A 19,316-nucleotide genomic window follows, 5' to 3' on the forward strand; every position below is an offset into this window, starting at 1 on the left:
ATCGCCATACTGTTTTCCATAATGGTTGAACTAGTTTACAATCCCACCAACAGTGTAAAAGTGTTCCTATTTCTCCACATCCTCTCCAGCACCTGTTGTTTCCTGACTTTTTAATGATTGCCATTCTAACTGGTGTGAGATGGTATCTCATTGTGGTTTTGATTTGCATTTCTCTGATGGCCAGTGATGATGAGCATTTTTTCATGTGTCTGTTGGCTGTATGAATGTCTTCTTTTGAGAAATGTCTGTTCATATCCTTTGCCCACTTTTTGATGGGGTTGTTTGTTTTTTTCTTGTAAATTACATGCACACGTATGTTTATTGCAGCACTATTCACAATAGCAAAGACTTGGAATCAACCCAAATGTCCATCAGTGACAGATTGGATTAAGAAAATGTGGCACATATACACCATGGAATACTATGCAGCCATAAAAAAGGATGAGTTTGAGTCCTTTGTAGGGACTTGGATGCAGCTGGAATCCATCATTCTTAGCAAACTATCACAAGAACAGAAAACCAAACACCGCATGTTCTCACTCATAGGTGGGAACTGAACAATGAGATCACTCGGACTCAGGAAGGGGAACATCACACACCGGGGCCTATCATGGGGAGGGGGGAGGGGGGAGGGATTGCATTGGGAGTTATACCTGATGTAAATGACGAGTTGATGGGTGCAGCACAGCAACATGGCACAAGTATACATATGTAACAAACCTGCACGTTATGCACATGTACCCTACAACTTAAAGTATAATAATAATAAATAAATTAAAAAAAAAAAAAAAAAAAAAAAAAAAAAAAAGAACAAGGATCTGTGACATGAATAAGTTTAAAGGAAAATCCTGTGCCTTGAGATAAACCTTTTAGCAACATTGTTTCATCCTATCACATGGGGATAAACCTTGGACAATACCTAGCTTTTCTAGGAACAAAGTCACACCCTGCACGCCCAAAATCCATTAAACCTTGAGTTACCACAGCACATGTCTCTTGCAAGGACAAGGTTGGGGGTAGGGTCACAGATTAACAGCATCTCAAATACAGAACAAAATGGAGTCTCTTATGTCTACTTCTTTCTATATAGACACAGTAACAGGCTGATCTCTTTCTTTTCCCCACATTTCCCCCTTTTCTTTTCAACAAAACCACCATTGTCATCATGACACCGAGATTACATACTTCACAAAGTAACAGAATATCACAAAGCAAGTGGAGGCAGGATGAGATCACAGGATGGTGTTAAAATTAAAATTTTTGGGCATGCATAGTCATGGATAACATCTTATCAGAAAACAGGGTTTGAGAGCAGACAACCTGTCTGACCAAAATTTATTAGGTGGGAATTTCCTCGTCCTAATAAGCCTGGGAGCGCTACAGGAGGCCGGGGCTTATTTCATCCCTTCGGCTTCAACCGTAAAAGGCGGCACGCCTCCAAGGGGGTCGTTTATAGGCCTACCCTCAGAGCGCATTCTCTTTCTCAGGGATGTTCCTTGCTGAGAAAAAGAATTCAGCGATATTTCTCCTATTTGCATAATGAAAAGAGAAGAAATATGGCTCTGTTCCATCCGGCTCACTGGCGGCCAGTTCAAGGTTGCCTCCCTTGTTCCCTGAACATTGCTGTTATCTTATTCTTTTTCCAAGATGCCCAGATTTCATATTGTTCAAACACACATGCTCCACAAACAATTTGTGCAGTTAAGGCAATCATCACAGGGTCCGGAGGTGACATATATCCTCCTCAGTTTACAAAGAAGATGATAGAATTAAGAGATTAAAGTAAAGACAGACATAAGAAATTACAAAAGTATTAATTTTGGAGAACTAATAAATGTCCATGAAATCTTCACATTTTATGTTTTTCTGCCGTGGCTTCAGCCAGTCCCTGCGTTCAAGGTCCCTGACTTCCCGCAACGTTCTCCCTCCCTTTTCCTCTATATAAATGTGCCGTGGTGATGAAGGCTTGTTCGTTAGTCAATGGTGCTCGATTGCGGTGTTTCCGTCTCCGTGGAGGCGCTTTTCTTTGCATCTCCGATGGGTTCATTGTAGAACTTCAAATGTTTAGTGGGTATCCAAACAGGAAGCTGATTTGCTCCTGGTGAAACACAAGCAAAACCTCTTCCCCAGGTTATCACCTTCCCTATTTCCCATGTCTTATTTTTGTTGTCTTTCCACCAAATCAGTTTTCCTTCATGTGGACTGTTCTTTTTACCAGTAAGATGTTGTTCTGCAGAAGTAGTAGTCTGATTTCTATAAATGTTTAAAAAATTTAAAGTATAGAGTGCTAGATTAAGCTGCATCTGAGGAGTGGTACACTCCTTACTGTCTCCCCCTTTTTTTTGTTTAACTAACTGAGTTTCGAGTGTTCTATTAGTTCTTTCAACTATGGCCTGTCCTTGGGAATTATAAGGAATTCCTGTTGTATGTGTAATATTCCACTGATTTAAGAATTTTTGGAAAGCTTTACTACAATAACCTGGTCCATTGTCAGTTTTAATTTTTTCTGGAACTCCCATTACAGCAAAACAAGATAATAAATGTTTTTTAACATGGGAAGTACTTTCTTGATTATCTGGTCCTAAACAATGTAAAATCGTTGTACTTTCGTACACTTCTGAAGCTGTGCCTACGCCGACAAGTCTTGTAACAGCCTTTTGTTTAGGCCAATTTTTTGGCCACTGATTTAAAGCAATGACAGAGACATCTGCTCCAGTGTCTACCAACCCTTCAAACTCTTTTCCTTGAATGATGGCCTTACACACAGGTCTGCTCTCAGAGACCAGACTTGCCCAATATGCAGCCTTTCCTGTCTGATCAGTGCTTCCGAACCCTCCTGTTCTTTTTATCTCACTGTTTCCAACTTTAATATAAGGTAGGAGTAATAATTGAGCAATCCTGTCTCCTGGACTGGCACTCCAAGGAACTGAGGAACTAATAACCAATTGAATTTCGCCTTTAAAGTCTGAATCAACCACACCAGTATGAATTTGAACTCCTTTTAGATTTAAACTTGATCTTCCTAAAATTAGTCCTACAGTCCCCTCAGGCAATGGGCCATATACCCCTGTGGGGATATTTTGTGGAGGCTCCCCTCGAAGCAGAGAGACTGCTTGTATGGTGCATAAATCTACTGCTGCACTGCCGTTTGTGGCGGGGGATAATTGCTGTATTGTGATAACTGGCTTATTCCTTGAGACACTTGTGGCAGTGGGGGTTGTTGTTCCTGAAAACCCTGAGGAACAAAGGGCTGAATTTGGAATGCCCCAGTTTGTTGCGGGGCCTGAGGCTGGCCCCTCCTCTCGTTTCCCGACAGTGGTTGCCCATTTTTATCAAATTTAGAACGACATTGATTACCCCAATGTTTTCCCTTTTTACATCTTGGACATAGGCCAGGTGGCTCTTTACCTGTTGTTGTAGTAGCTTGAGTAGATACATTTTGTTTATTTGAGACTAGGCAATTCTTTTTTTGATGACCAATTTGACCACAATTATAACATCTTCCCCCAAATGTTCTAACCTGTCCTCCTAAAGCGACTCCTGTGATTGCTTGAGCCATAAGCATAGCTTTATGCATAGCTCCTCCAATTCCATCGCAGGCTTTAACGTACTCTGAGATTACATCTGATCCTGCGGGAACCCTTCCTTTTAATGGCTTAATGGCTGATTGACAATCAGGATTGGCGTTTTCATATGCCATCAACTCCACTATGACCTTATGGGCATTCTCATCGGTAATTGACTTTTGAGCAGCATCTTGAAGTCTTGCTACAAAATCAGGGTAGGGCTCTTTAGAGCCTTGTCTTATTGTATTAAAGGAGGGGCAGGCGGTTCCTGGGTCTTGGATTTTCTCCCAGGCCCTAAGGCAGATAGCCCTGATTTGCTCAATGGCCTCATTTGGCATTATTACTTGTTGGTCAACAGTGCTCCAATTTTGACCTATTCCTAATAGTTGATCTGCATCTATGTCAATTGGAGGATTGGCAGTCCTATTTTTTCGGACCTGTACTTGTGCCCCATCAATCCACCAAGTCTTAAATTGTAAAAATTGAGAGGGTGAGAGTGAGGATTTTGCCAGAATCTCCCAATCATAAGGAATGAGTCTATGTCCATGAGCAATGGAATCTAATAATGTTCTCATGTAAGGAGAGTTGGGTCCATACTGTTTTACTCCTTCTTTCATTTCTTTTAGCATTTTTATCGAAAAGGACTTATATCTGGCTTCAGCTACGGGAAGCTCTCCCTCTTGGGCCCCTTCTCCAGGTGGTCTTGCTTCTAATATTACTGGGAATTGCCACGCCTCAATATCTCCTTGTTTTCTTGCCTCATCAATAATTTTATGTAACGCACTACCCTGTGTACTAGGCAGTGCTGTAGGATTAAGTCTCATGGTGGGCGGTTGAGGATATGGTACCCTGCCCTGTGGCGCTGGAAATGTTCCTGGCTGTCCACACAGATTTTCTGGGGGCAACCGATACCGCAGTTCGGCTGGCAGCCAGTATTGATAGGCTGCTGGTGGCTGGGTCTTATCTTCTACCGGCTGATATTGTGGACACTGCATTTGGAATGGCATTGCCATGACAGAAACTCTATCTTTTTCTATTTGATCTTCTTTTGGAGTTTGTACTTGTTTAACCTGCATTTGAGGTTGTAAAGTTACAGGCATTTGAGCTGCTGGAAGAGCAGTTGGCCATCGTGGTTTAGACTCTGATGGCTCTGCTAATTCTGGATTTTTTTCTTCTAATTTTAACGTTTCAGGATATACTACCTCCTGTAATTGATTATCGTCAACATTTTGCGTTGACCGAGCCATAGCCGGCTCTGATACACATTCACAGTGTGAACTTTCCTTTCCTTTCCGGGATTCTATCCTTGCCTCTTTTTCACAATCTACTGCACAGCTTTTAGGGACATCAGAAATTGGAACGCTATCTTCTTCTGTTTGCAACGGTTCTAAAGCTACTTTAATAATGACCCAATCATTCCATACTGTGAGCGGAATGATTTTACCTTCCCTGCTTGCTTGTTTTAATTCTTTGCCAATTTTTTCCCAATCTTTTAGATCTAAAGTTCCCTGTTCCGGAAAGCATGGACAAAACTGCTCTATTGTTTGAAACAGCGTAATTAGATTTTTGGTAGAGACTTTAACTACCCCTCTTTTTAAGAGAATTTTAATAAAGCTGCGATAAGAGGCATATTTACTCTTAGTTTGCCCCATTGTTACCCTAGGTTCTTCCGAGCGCACAAGCTTACTGCAAGGCTGACTGTAGACGTACTCGGGAGTCTCTCGTCGACTTGTCCTCAATGACCACGCTCCAGCGTACCTTCACCTTAGAGAAAAGCTTCCACGTTGGGCACCAGATGAAGAGGTGGCCTGCCCCTCCACACCTGTGGGTGTTTCTCGTTAGGTGGAACGAGAGACTTGAGAAAAGAAATAAGACACAGAGACAAAGTATAGAGAAAGAAAAGCGGGGCCCAGGGGACCGGCGCTCAGCTTACAGAGGACCCACGCGGGCACCGGCCTCTGAGTTCCCTTAGTATTTATAGATAATTATCTTTACCATCTTAAAGATAAGGGAGTGGCAGGACAATAGGATCGTTTTTAGGGAGGAAATTAGCAGTAAGACATAAGAACAAGGATCTGTGACATGAATAAGTTTAAAGGAAAATCCTGTGCCTTGAGATAAACCTTTTAGCAACATTGTTTCATCCTATCACATGGGGATAAACCTTGGACAATACCTAGCTTTTCTAGGAACAAAGTCACACCCTGCACGCCCAAAATCCATTAAACCTTGAGTTACCACAGCACATGTCTCTTGCAAGGACAAGGTTGGGGGTAGGGTCACAGATTAACAGCATCTCAAATACAGAACAAAATGGACTCTCTTATGTCTACTTCTTTCTATATAGACACAGTAACAGGCTGATCTCTTTCTTTTCCCCACAATCAAGTCAAATCTTGACTTTGGAATTCAGGGTTTTAGAGTGGAGGCTACCCTTTGGACTGAAAGGAACCCTCATATAGGCTAAGTCTAAAGAGGGAACAGAGAAACACACACATGCCCCTCTCATGTGGTAAATTCTTTTAAAAAATCACATTCCCCACAAAGCATTTTTGATTTGAGTAAAGTATACAAAAGCACGGAATGGTTATCCTTTTCTTTTTTTCCCCTCCTTTCCTTAGCTTTTATTCTCTCTCTCCTCTTTCTCCTTCCTCTCTTCTTCCTCTTACTCTTTTTTCATCTCTTTCTTTCTGCATTTCTCTTACTGTCTGCTTCCCTCTCTGCATCCTTTCCCCTCTTCATGCCATTTTTTTTTCTTTCTTACAAGAGAAAAGAGGCAACAACATTCCACTGTAGACCTCAAGCCCAGATTGCCTTTTTGTACAACTCAACAGGTACTTTCTTGGACTCAGTCAGCTAAAAACAGACTGTGGGCATGTAGTATAGAAAGTCCATTTATGTTGAAATCTGCTTATTTTTCAAGCTCTTTAATGATTACTATCCATTATTATTTGTCCATTATGATTTAAAAAATGGAAATAACTTTTCTGATTTAGTTTTCATGTGACTTAAGTTCTATATATTCATATGATTATTTTTTTCCTATTTCAATCTAACTTCTCTGCTTGAATTTCACAGTACTAGAATGAAAAGTAATAAAGTAATGAAAAAGTAGAATATAAAATATTATTGTTCTTTGTGGCCTTAGAGTCATTAAAAAAAACACAATTGTTAGAGTGTAAGGTTACTGTGAACCTCGCTAAATGAATTTCTATAGAATATAAACAATCCTTTTGTCCTGCATATCTATGAAGCCCAAATATGTAATTAGTCAATCCCATGTAGTTTCAAAATGGTAACCTTTCAAATTGAATCGAAGAGAGATGTTTTATGAATAATGGGTATGTGTAATTTTGGTTTCTTTCAGCATAAAATCAACTTTGGAGAAGTCCCAGGGTGTACTCTTGCATTTACACTAATTAACTCCTTAGACACCAGTGTTCTGTTGGTTTTGGATCAGGTTTGGAATTCAAAAAGAAACAGGTAATTTAGTAATATTACAGGAAATCAGGCATCTTCATGAGATGGGTTTGGTCTTGTTTCAAACTGAATTATCTAGAGATGAATTGTCTATATTATTTATCAGCATATTGCCTTTGAGTGCTCTTGGACACTCAGTTCACAAAGTTGAGAAAGTGATTGATAATCAAGTATTTTAAATGGATGATCAAGATAATCAAGTATTTTACATGGATATTTTGTATGTGCATTTGGGACAGGAAACTATTATCACATGTTTTGAACAAGTTCACTCAATTCACAATGAGTAATCACTAAAGACAGTGCACAGTTGAATATGGTTGACCTTTTTCAAAGTTCAAGGGTACTGCTAGGGAAGAGGACTATGGTAAAGAGTTAGAGATAGAATATGGAAATGTTGGGAGAAGAACAGTTAAAGACTGATGAATTATCACATTACCCATTAGTTTTCACTTAAAAGATAGATACATAAAATTACTTTTTTGAAATAAGAACTTTGTAAAGAAAATAATGTTGATGGCATTCTAATGGCTTCTCAAAGTAGAAGAAATGGATCAAGAAGGTACTAACCATATTCCTTGTACAACGTTCTATATATACTATATTATGCAAGTGGAAGTATGAATTTGATTTTGCTTGTTGATATGGAGTAAAGTACTCTAAGAACAGCTAGGAGGGTTTTTTCCTTCCTCATGCCAATCATTGTAATCTGCTTACAATTTTCCTCACCGAAACTCCACCTAATAAGGTGTTATGTTATGACTCTGATTTATGAGTGTGATTTGAGTACTTCCTAAATCAGATGGAATGGAAAACAAGTGAGTTTGTGGATCATTGAAGAAGAATTTATTTACTGATGGTACTTTTTCTATCCAAAGCCTTGGATTTAAAATGTTGAAATAACTTCTGCCGGACTCCCAACCTTTTGCTATAGCTGTTATAACTGTGGCAAAAGTGGCTTTCACCCTGTAGCTACTGAGTTCGCAGGATTAGGGCAGCAGCTCTGCTCATCCCATACCACCTGATCCTAGAGAATGATGCTCTGTTTCTGATGCTTCACCTTCTCCTGATGTTGTAGGGACTTTTTCTTTATGTTTTCAAAAATCAAGACGTGTTTCTTTTTTGGGTGGTAACTTTCTTGAGTTAGAAATGTAGTTAGAACTGTGACTAACAGCATTGCCTGGAATGTACTACAAACACGATCAGATATTCATTTCTCTTCCTTGTATAAGACTGCTTGTATAAGACTCAGTGTTTAGACATTCATTTCTCTTCCTTGTATAAGACTCCTTGTATAAGACTCAGTGTTTAGACATTCATTTCTCTTCCTTGTATAAGACTCCTTGTATAAGACTCAGTGTTCATTTAGTCTTTTTAAATTAAACCACAACAAACATATGAGTTTTTAGCCATTGCAAAGTGCAATAAATAAATATATCTGAAGTAGCATTAGCCTTCTAGTTTTAAATAATAATGAAATTTGTTTAGTAGTCACTAACATGTGCAAAGAAATGGTTGGAAAAAGATGTTTTGCTTGCGTTTCAGTCAACTCCCTGATAATAGATGCAAAATTAAATAAGGTGTTGGTGCGTGTCTCATTTGGAATGAGTAAAAGAACTGGAAAAAAACTTAATGCAATTAAGCTGATTAAAATGTTGTGTCACCCTCCTGTAAGTTAAAATCATTTACTCACAGAAAAAAGATATTACCCTGTGAAGAGAATTGGTTTTAATAACTATTTGTTGAACTCTAATGTCCTGTTTGATAAGAGTGTCTCTCCACTATGCTCAGAATTTTAAAGCCTCCAGTGACAGCAGAATCACTTTGCTTCAGAAACGTAGCAGGTGAGTTGTCATTGTCCAGCCAAAGTTGGAATCAGTTCAATAGGACTGTCCCCCATGTTTATCCAATTGCAAGTAATGTCAAGAGGTGAGATGCTTGATGAAGGTGATTTGATTTCTCATCTATGAAATGCTATTCTCATTTGTTCCTTTGGGGACTCTAGCTGTCAAAAGGGGGAAAAAAAGAGACAAATTGAAAAGACAAAATCTTTATCCAAAGAGAACTATAGAAATAGGTATTTAATCTAGGTTTTAAAGAAGATTTTATAATCTTGGCTAAAATTTTAAATACTGCATCATTTTTAAGTAACCACATTTAGAAAAATACATTGCTGTAGCAATCACCAGGAATTATGTGATGAACAATTCTGTAGTGATCACTCCATGTGAGTACTGTGGACTGAGAGCTTTTGGGCAGTCACATTTTATGGAAAAACTATTGGCTCCTAATTTTTTTGAGTCTCTAATCTTCAGTTAGTTTTCCTGCCCTGGTAGCCTGAGAAAGTCTTCTAGCTCCCTAACATTTCTATTTCTCACAGAATACCTTTGGATGTGTTCTCTCACAGATAAAATATTTTAGTTTACAAAATTTTATGCTTGCAAACTGATATTGACCATGGTAGAGAAAAAGTGTGTAAAATTTTCATATAAGCAATTCGCTCATTTAGTTTAACGATTAGCCATAATTAAATGTATTTTGTACCAGCTGTTTAATATTAATATTTTGTGACATCAAAGAATCAAATTTTAAATATTTAATTTCAAGAAAGGATCTAGTATTTGTATCCATTTCAAAGACAGAGGCCTGCTTAATTGTGGATAACTATTTTTGAACATTTTTAATATTTAAAAAACTATGTAAAGACCTACTTATCTGGACCGATATTTGGTAATTGATTATAAATTCATATTTAACTAATAAGTCAATCACATAGCTAGATTAGACTTATACTGCAAAGGCTTTTTTCTTTTAATCACCTTCCATTAATAATATGAAGTATTTAGGGTTTTATTTAATTCTTTGCTGCAAAGAATAAAATTCGTTGTTTTATTTAATTCTTTGGTTCTATTTAATTCTTTGCTAATTTGATGGTAAGCTCTATTAGCAATGTTGGTTAAGTTTTTTTAAGTGACCTTGATTTGGTGCAAAGAGCAACCCCACAGTAATTTTATTTTGGAACTTTGTGTGTGTGTAGCAGAGTGTGTGTGCAAGAAGAGATAGAGAGCGTGTGTGTGTGAGAGAGAACCATTCCTATCAGTGAAACCATAGGATGTCAATAAAGGAAGAAATATAGTTTTGATTCTTATGAATAGTATTCTAAAAACATAGAATTATTGAGTAGTTAGGAGAGAGAGTTTCTTTTTCTTATTTCTAGGACTACTAAGGTGCTTTAGTAATATATACTACTATAGCCATAGCATGGCATCTCCCCAGTTCTTGGGTCTCTTTGTTCATTTTTTTTTTTTTTTTTTTTGAGAAGGAGTCTCTCTCTGTCACCCAGACTGGAGTGCAACGTTGTAATCTCGGCTTACTGCAACCTCTGCCTCCCAGTTCCAGCGATTCTCCTGCCTTAGCCTCCTGAGTAGCTGGGATTACAGGCACCTGCCACCGTGCCCAACTAATTTTTGTATTTTTAGTAGAGACGAGATTTCTTCATGTTGGCCAGGCTGGTCTTGAACTCCTGACCTCAAGTGATCCACCCACCTTGGCCTCCCAAAGTGCTGGGATTATAGGCATGAGCCACCGCACCCGACCTCCTTGTTCATTTTTAAATAGCTGTGTAAACCATAAATGTTAAGAATGCTTTAAAGTATTAATAAAATAAAAGTCTGCCATCAGATTATTTCCTCTGGGAGTAAGGTATTCCCACTCAACAAGTTTACTGATTGAATGAGGTCACTCAAAACGCTAGACCCTTCTCACAAATGACCCACTCCTAAGAGAAAAGTGAGCACTTCTGTAAGCGGTGGTAAATTTTTTGTCTATGAACAAGCCTTGTTAGAGTAATGAAGGTGTAATTTAATGAAAAAATTAACATAATTTCAGTACACCTTCTTCTAGGGACTCTTTATAAGCAAGGTAGGAGGCAAATGATCAAGGACACTACAGATGCTTTATTCCTTCCCTTTAGGAGAATACTTCAAGAAACAAATACCATGGATTTATCCACTTATTCTCATTTCACAGCCTGCCTCCAAAGACTGACTTTTTTTTTTTTTTTTTTTAAAGCAATGCTTAGTGCAGCAGTGAATTTTATACCAGCCTTATAACTGGGAAAAGCTTCCAGGAGAAGATGAGAATTGAGGCCTAGGACATATGCCTAGCTGTTAGGGAAAACACTCTATCAGAAATGTAAGGCTAAAATAACTTCACAGGGAATAGGGTTGTTGAGGATGGATAATTAATAGATGAACAAGTAACTCTCTGAGTGTTTGAAAAATTATATAAGAAGAATGGACCCCAGCTGTTCTATACTTTATGAAGGCCAGACAAGAAGGAATGGACTGAACTTGAAGCAAGAATTGACAAAGGAGGTCCTTAAGTACTGGAAACACTTATGAAAGGAGCTCCTGTACTCGTCACATACACAGGCAGCTGTTAATCTCAGTGCATGGAAACCAGGCTGCAAGACCTTTTAAGGCACTTCCCAGTTTTATAGAAATTTGAAAACTAACTGAATTGGGTTATGTGACTCCATGAACAAAAAATTCTAGTAAACTATTCTGCCTTTCCAAACCCAAGTTCTTCAAGTTCTTTCAAAACAGTCAGGATATTCATAGTATCACTGGAAAGATAGCCTTCAAAGGCTTGTTACTTTCTCCTGTACTGAAACAAGTAGAGGGTTTACAGTTAATATGCAGACATCTGGCCATTTGCAATTAGGAGCATCCACTCATTGATTCATTTTCTTTTTAAACATTCATTGAGTGGGCATTTAACTGATAGAGTCTAATTTCAATGAACAAAAGAGAATAAAAATGTCAAAGTATATGCAACTTTGTATGTGTAGATATACATTTTTTTTATAAATTCAGATAATTTCCCTCTTTTGTACACAGCTTAGCTCTCAATCTCAGTTACTGATAAGACTGAAAAGAAATGGATGGAGATTTATTATATTATATAGAGAGTTTTATGTTCTAATTTGCTAACATATTTTTTAAGCATTGCCTATTTCACCAAAATGACATTGAAAACAAGATTTTTACTTGGTGGATACTAATTAGTGCTTTCTTCTATGTTAGACATTAAGCTGCTTTCAATTTTTCATTGCAATAAACAATCCTTAGAATAGAAACATAGTAGGAGAGCTACTAAGCCAAAGGGTAGAAACGTTTTTAATGCTGCCAGATTGCCATCCAGAAATTCCATCAAGTGTATGAAACTGTCTTTTTCATTGTAACTTACCAACATTGCCTGTTAACAGTACAGCACTTAAAGTTTGAAATAACATTAAATGGTTTCTGATTTGAACAGGACTGATGAAATTATTTAGAAGTAGGCCTACTATCATGGGTGTATGGGATTGTTTTCCAAGATTTTAAACTAAAAAAATTCCTTTAAAAATGCCTTCGATTTGGCCGGGCGCAGTGGCTCATGCCTGTGATCCCAGCACTTTGGGAGGCTGAGGCAGGCGGATCACGAGGTCAGGAGATTGAGACCATTCTGGCTAACACGGTGAAATCCCGTCTCTACAAAAAAATACAAAAAAAAAAAAAAAAAAAAAAAAAAAAAAAAAAAAAAAATTAGCTGGGCGTGGTGATGGGCGCCTGTAGTCCTAGCTACTCAGGAAGCTGATGCAGGAGAATGGCATGAACCCGGGAGGCGGAGCTTGCAGTGAGCAGAGATCGCACCACTGTGCTCCAGCCTGGGCGACAGAATGAGACTCCGTCTCAAAAAAAAAAAAAAAGGAAAAAGCCTTCGATTTTACATGCTCACATTCATTCACTAATTTGACAAATATTAACTGGCTAGTCAATAAGTTCCTACTACGTGACAGGCTTTGACCTCTGTTAAAATAATTGATGGTGAAATTTCCATGGTGTACAGGTTACTATAATCTCTTGCCTAGTTTACTGTGCCAGCTTTTCTTGCGTTCCCCTGGATTCAGTCTTCGTATTCCTCACTGCGATGGTTAATTTTATGTGCCAACTTAATTGGGCCACAGAGTGTACAGGTATTTGGTCAAACATTTTTCTGGGCATCTCATTGTTTTCCAATGAGATTACCATTTACATGGATAGACTGAGTAAAGTAGGTAGACTGTCCTTCCTAATATGGGTAGTCCTCATCCAATCAGTCGAAAGTCTGAATAGATGAAAATACTTACCTTGGTCTCCAGGTTGCTGACTCAGTAGACGAATCTTGGGATATGCCATAATTGCATTAGCCAATTCCTTATAATAAATCTCTCTCTCTCTCTCTCTCTCTCTCTGCACTCTCTCTCTCTCTATTGGTTCTACTTTTCTGAGGAACCCTGAATAATACACCCACTGTAGCTAGAGTGATCTCCCTGCAAAAATCTAATAATTCCACTTTCCCACTTGAAACTATTTATTGAGTTCCCTTTGTCTTGCAATAAACCTCAGGCCCCCTAAAGTGATTGCCTTCATGACTTGGCCCCTGCTTTCCTCTCCCTCTTACTTCTTTAAAAATCTCCCTCATTTGCTACACTCTATCCATATCATAATATTTATATTTCCTTGACCACTCTTTATCACCTCTCTGGGCCACCTCTCATGCTATTCCAGCTTCTTAGTCATATTCTCATCCTCTTTCCTCCCTCTCATTTTTGTTCATGTTTTAGTTCTCAGCTTATATATAATGTCTTCTAGGAATCTCTTGAAATCCCTTAAGTCTAGTTAAGGTTTCCCAGCTACTTTCCTCATGATAGTACTTGCTATATATACCATAATTACCTATTTCCTTACTTGACTATTGTAGTGGCATTGAATCTCTGAAGGCAGGAATATGTTTATCATTTTAAATCTGGAATACAGCTTCCTCTCACAGTATCTGGCATAGTCTAGCCTCTTAAATATTGTTCTTGTTAAATAAATGAATAGAAGGAATTCATGAGATTTTAAGGTTTCCTTTATTAGCTATATGAAATCATTGAGGTTGCAAATAAATTATTTTGTCTTGATGAACTTGGTAACTCTTTGGACAGACAGAGTCATGCTGATGGCATTGCTCACAATATTAGATGAACGTAATTGAGAAAATCAGCCACCCCTCACTCCCCATCTAGTGGATAGATTATTTAGGCACAGTGATACAATGCATACTGCCTTACCAATGACTCCTTTCCTGTAACCATGGTTTATATCAGTGATTCTCAACTGGGGACAGTTTTGCCCCCCAGATGACATTTGCCAATGTTTGGAGAATTTTTGATTGCTATGACTGCAGAGTGGAGGTGGGTGCTGTTCTCTAGTGGATAGAAGCCAGGGGTGCTGTTAATTATTCAACATTGAACAGTGCAGCTCCCACAACAGACTCACTGGGTCCAAAATATCCATAAGGCTGAGGTTGAGAAAACCTAGTTATATAAATTTGGAGAAAGCTTACGGAAGAGCAAGCTGTCCCATGTGATTGTCATGCTACAGTTACCTGATACCTGTGGTCTTCCCAGGTTACTGCATATTATTTGACCATAGAAAGAAAAACAAAGGAAGATGAACCAGGCAGCCAAATGATATGCTGTATTATTGCATAGGAGCTGTTTTGGTACTGTATTTTAACTCATTAACATTTAAAAATTGTTATGCAGCAGAAAAATAATTATGTCCTTTTAACTGTTGAAACAGAATCCATTTTTCCAAGCATACTTTTTTTAAGGGCATATTGCTAAAACACCAACTGTTTTACAAGTACAGTAATCACATTGCTGTTGAGTTTATTGTGTTTTGTTAGGACACACTTTATAGTGTGGAAAATGCATTTTAAAGTAATTCTTCTGGGCACAGTTAGGGAAAAGAATAGTTAGGGAAAAGGTATGCTTTATTTTTGTGAGTGAACAATTAGCTGCATAGTGACCCCCTCTGGCAGATGAATGGTGCAGTGTAGGAGGTTTCTGGAAAGTTTGGCATCTGCATCTTTCACTTTCACTTGAAGAGATGAGGAAGATTAAGAAGGAAAACGGGAACTAGAGAAAACTTAAGGGGCCCTCAATACTTCAGTCCCTTTCAAGAGAATAATTTATTTTGTTCATGATCAGTAGTAGTTCTGTTGTGGCCTTTCATTTTCCACATCAATCACCCTTTAAGGCACTGGTCCTTAATCTGTTTTTTATGGACCTACATGTCTGCATATGGAATTTTGGGAGGTTTCTGAATCACTGCAAACATATGTAAATTTGGTGGGTATGGAAATTCAAAAATTATTCCAATGTGAGGTGTTCATGCTTTATCAGATTCTTAAGGGGGTCATGACTACACAATATTTGAGAGACAGTTCTTTAGGAAATGCACACATTCCACTGCAAATGGGACCTGGAAGTTTTTGTGGCGTTAGGAGAAAGCGTAGACTGTTTAAAAAGGAACTGCTTAATCACTAAGCAACAACTCCCCTGTTTGTAGACCTGGAGTGAGATATCTGGAACCTAAGATTTGTTTTGCTCTTTTATTCTACCTCCCCCAAATGGTCCCGGAGGGTCTCAATCTCTACAGTAACAGGTGACTTCCAGACCTCTGCTTCTCTATTACCAAAGATGAGTTGTAACTCTCTTGATTCACCCAACTCTGCCTTCACCTAATTTTTCAGCCTGGAAAATAAATTCATTTACATTAATATATATTTTTCTTATGAGAGATTTAGTGTAGTTTGGGATTAAATATAAGAAAAAATCATATATAATAAAAGAGGGCAGTGTAGCTTCATGTATTCTTGCTACCTGAGATAATTCTGGTCTGGTCTTGATTATATCAATGGCCTTGGGCTCACTCATATGCTCCTGAAAGGGTTAAAGCTGGCCTCCTTCCAGCTCCATGTGGCCAGGTGCACTGCCGTCTCTCCACATCATCAGCCTGTGTGTGGAACAGAGCAGGAGGGAGTAAGTGGCTCCCAAAGTTTACTTTGGAAACATGCAAATTTGCTTTCTTCTGTGATATAATTGAGCAATAACCGGACATGTACTAATCCCCAATTTCTCTTTCTTTAGAAGTTGCCAGTTGTGTCTGACTGTCTATTCTAGTGCAGTTTGAAGAGTCACGTTCACTAGACTGCCCACTGTAGGGGTGGGGCAAGGCAGAGGGACTCCTGTGTTATTAATATAATATTTTCCTACCCTCGACATTTCTATGTTCTTGAGAGAAGATTATGTGATTTAAGTTTGTATTGTCACAATGCAGTAAAGGCTTCTAGACTCATATATAGATAAACTCTGATCATCAGAATAATAAAAGATGGCAAACTTATGTTAAAACAAACTGACTATGCATCCTACTATGAGTTATATTCATTGTGAATTGGAAGTACTTATTCAGTGCTATACTCAGGGAACTTTTCCCTCATATTAGTTCCTGATTGTAAATCATGGATTTACAATGTTAGATCTGTGAAGAAATTGAAAAATATAAATATTAAACGATGGGGTTAGTATAGTGCTATATTTTCCTCAATACCTTATTTAGATTTCTCCTGAGGATATTGGAAAACCAAGTACCATAGTATTCAATGGTCTCACATGGAACTGAGAATTAAGTATGGGTCACTAGGATGAGCCCTGGATGCAATCTTTCTTTTTAATTTTAATATCTTTCAAAAAATCTTTGCTTATAAGGACCATGGTTCAGAAAACTATATGGCTCATGTAAAGAGTGAGAAGACTTTTGTGTTTAAAAGTGATTTTAGCTTTTTAGCTGAAAACAACATTGGAGCTTGGGAGAGAACTCAGTTCAACTTTTGCAGGTGAGGAAGCACTTGGGAGCAAAGGTTAACTCAGGTTATAACTGCATTAGCATCCACTAACAAAGTATTAAGGCTCCACATTATCCTGGTCATTCTCCTGGGCATTGCACCAAGTTGGTTAAACAAACACAAGGGGAACCACACCAAATTATCTACTTAAGGCCAGAACATGCCCCTTTGACATATAATTTACATCAATGAAAGTAGCATATCACAACGAAATTTATTTTTCCTAATCTAAAACAGGTTGATAGCATATCCTTTACAGGAATGAACTAACTATGGGTACACTGTTCTCCAGCAATCATTGTCTAAACACACCACTCCATTCACCGAGGTCTCTTGTGTGCATAGTGCTGGTTGAGGTGTTTATTTTAGCCCACAGTTAACTGCACGTTGCACCTGCTATCAATCACCAGTCATAGGTGTGTCTCTTAATTGCCATTTAAAGGTCTTCTGAAAGTGAAATATGTATTATTTCTCTCCTTTATATCACAGGCAAAAGTCCTTGTTTAGAGCCAGAAAGGGATGCTGGCTATGAACTATTAACATTCTTTTAAGAGTTGCCTCCTAATTTGAAAGAGTCAATAACTGTTGGTGCTGTTCAAGTTTACAATTTCACCTCAAAATAGAAGAATCAGTGTGTATCAGTGTTTTTATAATGACAAGGACCAGATGGCCTCATTACTTAATAATATTGGAGTTTTCATGATCAATTTTAGCTAATACGCTGGAGACAGCTTATCCAAGACTGATCTCATAGACTGTTTTCCTTTATTCAGATCTTCTTTTCTGCAATTCATTTAGTAATTTTATTTTTTTGACAGGGTCTTGCTCTGTCACCCAGGCTGGAGAGTAGTGGTGTGATCATGGTTCACTGCAGCCTCAATCTTCTGGGCTCAAGAAATCCTGCTTCTTTGCCTCACAGGTAGCTGGGACTACAGGTGCACACCACCATACATGACTAATTTTTATTTTTTATTTTTAGTAGAGATGAGATCTTGCTATGTTGTCCAGGCTGCTCTCAAATTCCTGAGCTCAAGCAGTCCTCCTGCCTTGGCCTCCCAAAGTCCTGGGATTACAAGTGTGAGCCACCATGCCTGGCTCATTCAGTAAATATTCCTAAGTCTACCTCTGCACCAGACACAATACTAAGATCAATATATATCATGGTGCACAGACATGGCCCCTGCCTTTACGAAGCTTATGTTTTACTCTAGGCAATGTGCCCGAACAAAACTGAAAACAAACAGTAAGACCACCCTGCAGAAGTAAACACATGAAGACATGGAAAGGAATTTAAAATGCCAATATATTTAATGAAGGAACAAAAAAGGAATGAGGAAAAGATTGTTGGAGATGTATATGTGTCACTGTTTAAAACAATTTGTATATTGAACATTACATGTTATGTGACCTTCTTGTTACAGTAGGCTGATTTGTGGTAACAAGCGGACTCAAAATTTCTTAGGTTTAACACAGTAGAAATTTCTATCCATCTCTGGTAATAGTCCTGGAAAGTGTTCAGGCAGTCAGGATAGCTCTGCTCTTTGTAGTCATCCAGGGAACTGAGCATATTCAGTATTGTAGCCCTGTCATCCCTTACAGCAGGGATGTAAGGTTTCTCCATCTTGGCTCTGTTGACGTTGTTTGTTTTTGAGGGCTGCTCTGTGCACTGTAGGATGTTTAGCAGCATCCTTGGCCTCTACTCACTAGATGTCAGTAGTATCCCTCAGTAACGGTAACCCAAATTATCGCTATTCTTGCTAGATGTCTTTGCTAGAGGGAAAAAATATCTGCTGCTCTAGGGCCTCATTGCTATTTGCCTTCAGCAGATGGAAGTTGAACAATAGCACAGAAGAGGCATACTGAAGCTCAGATCCCAAAATGGCAGATATCTCTTCCCCTCATCGTCCTTTGGAGAGAACTAAGCCATACAGCCACCTCTAACTTCAAGGGGGCTGGGAAATGTGGTCTATTCATGTACCCATCTACAATCTTGTTATCATGGATGAAAAAAGAAACATATTTTGTTTGATGACTAGTGGCCTCTAACACACATTTTAAGAAACTAAAAGCTATAGTTTACCAATAGCTTGGGAATCTCAGAACCCTTGCTGCTAGCTTGTGTATGCTTGAGTTATACTTGGTGAAAGAACAGTCTTGTCCCTAGATCATTCACTGCTCAGATTTTTTCTTCTGATGGTTAGTGGACAGAGTCATCTATATGCTACAAGCTTAGTTAAGGTCACCATAATCCCAAGGAAGCTCTCAAAAGTGGGTGATGTAGCAGTCTCATGTTGATTAAAATTTTAGTTTGAATATGTCGAGTTTTAACTACTGCATTTTTAAAGGTATGTGGAGAAACCAATACCAACCTAGAGGAAAACAACAAAAATCATTACAAGGAAAGGAAGTAGGCTCTCCAAAGGAGATGAAAATATCTTTGGATATTTAGTTAGTAAACGTCTCTTGTTATAGGAAAGCTTTCCTTTTTATTCAATTTAATTAAACTAA

The 19,316-nt window shown here is 38.3% G+C and overlaps 1 pseudogene; it reads right to left on the bottom strand.

The window, feature by feature from the left end:
* Window positions 1-1,582: 1,582 nt before the first annotated feature.
* On the bottom strand, window positions 1,583-5,233 carry LOC126932100 (endogenous retrovirus group K member 8 Gag polyprotein-like; annotated as a pseudogene).
* Between the last annotated feature and the right edge of the window lie 14,083 nt (window positions 5,234-19,316).

Source organism: Macaca thibetana, chromosome 12 (genome assembly GCF_024542745.1).
Source record: "Macaca thibetana thibetana isolate TM-01 chromosome 12, ASM2454274v1, whole genome shotgun sequence".
In the NCBI taxonomy this organism is placed as follows: Eukaryota; Metazoa; Chordata; class Mammalia; order Primates; family Cercopithecidae; genus Macaca; species Macaca thibetana.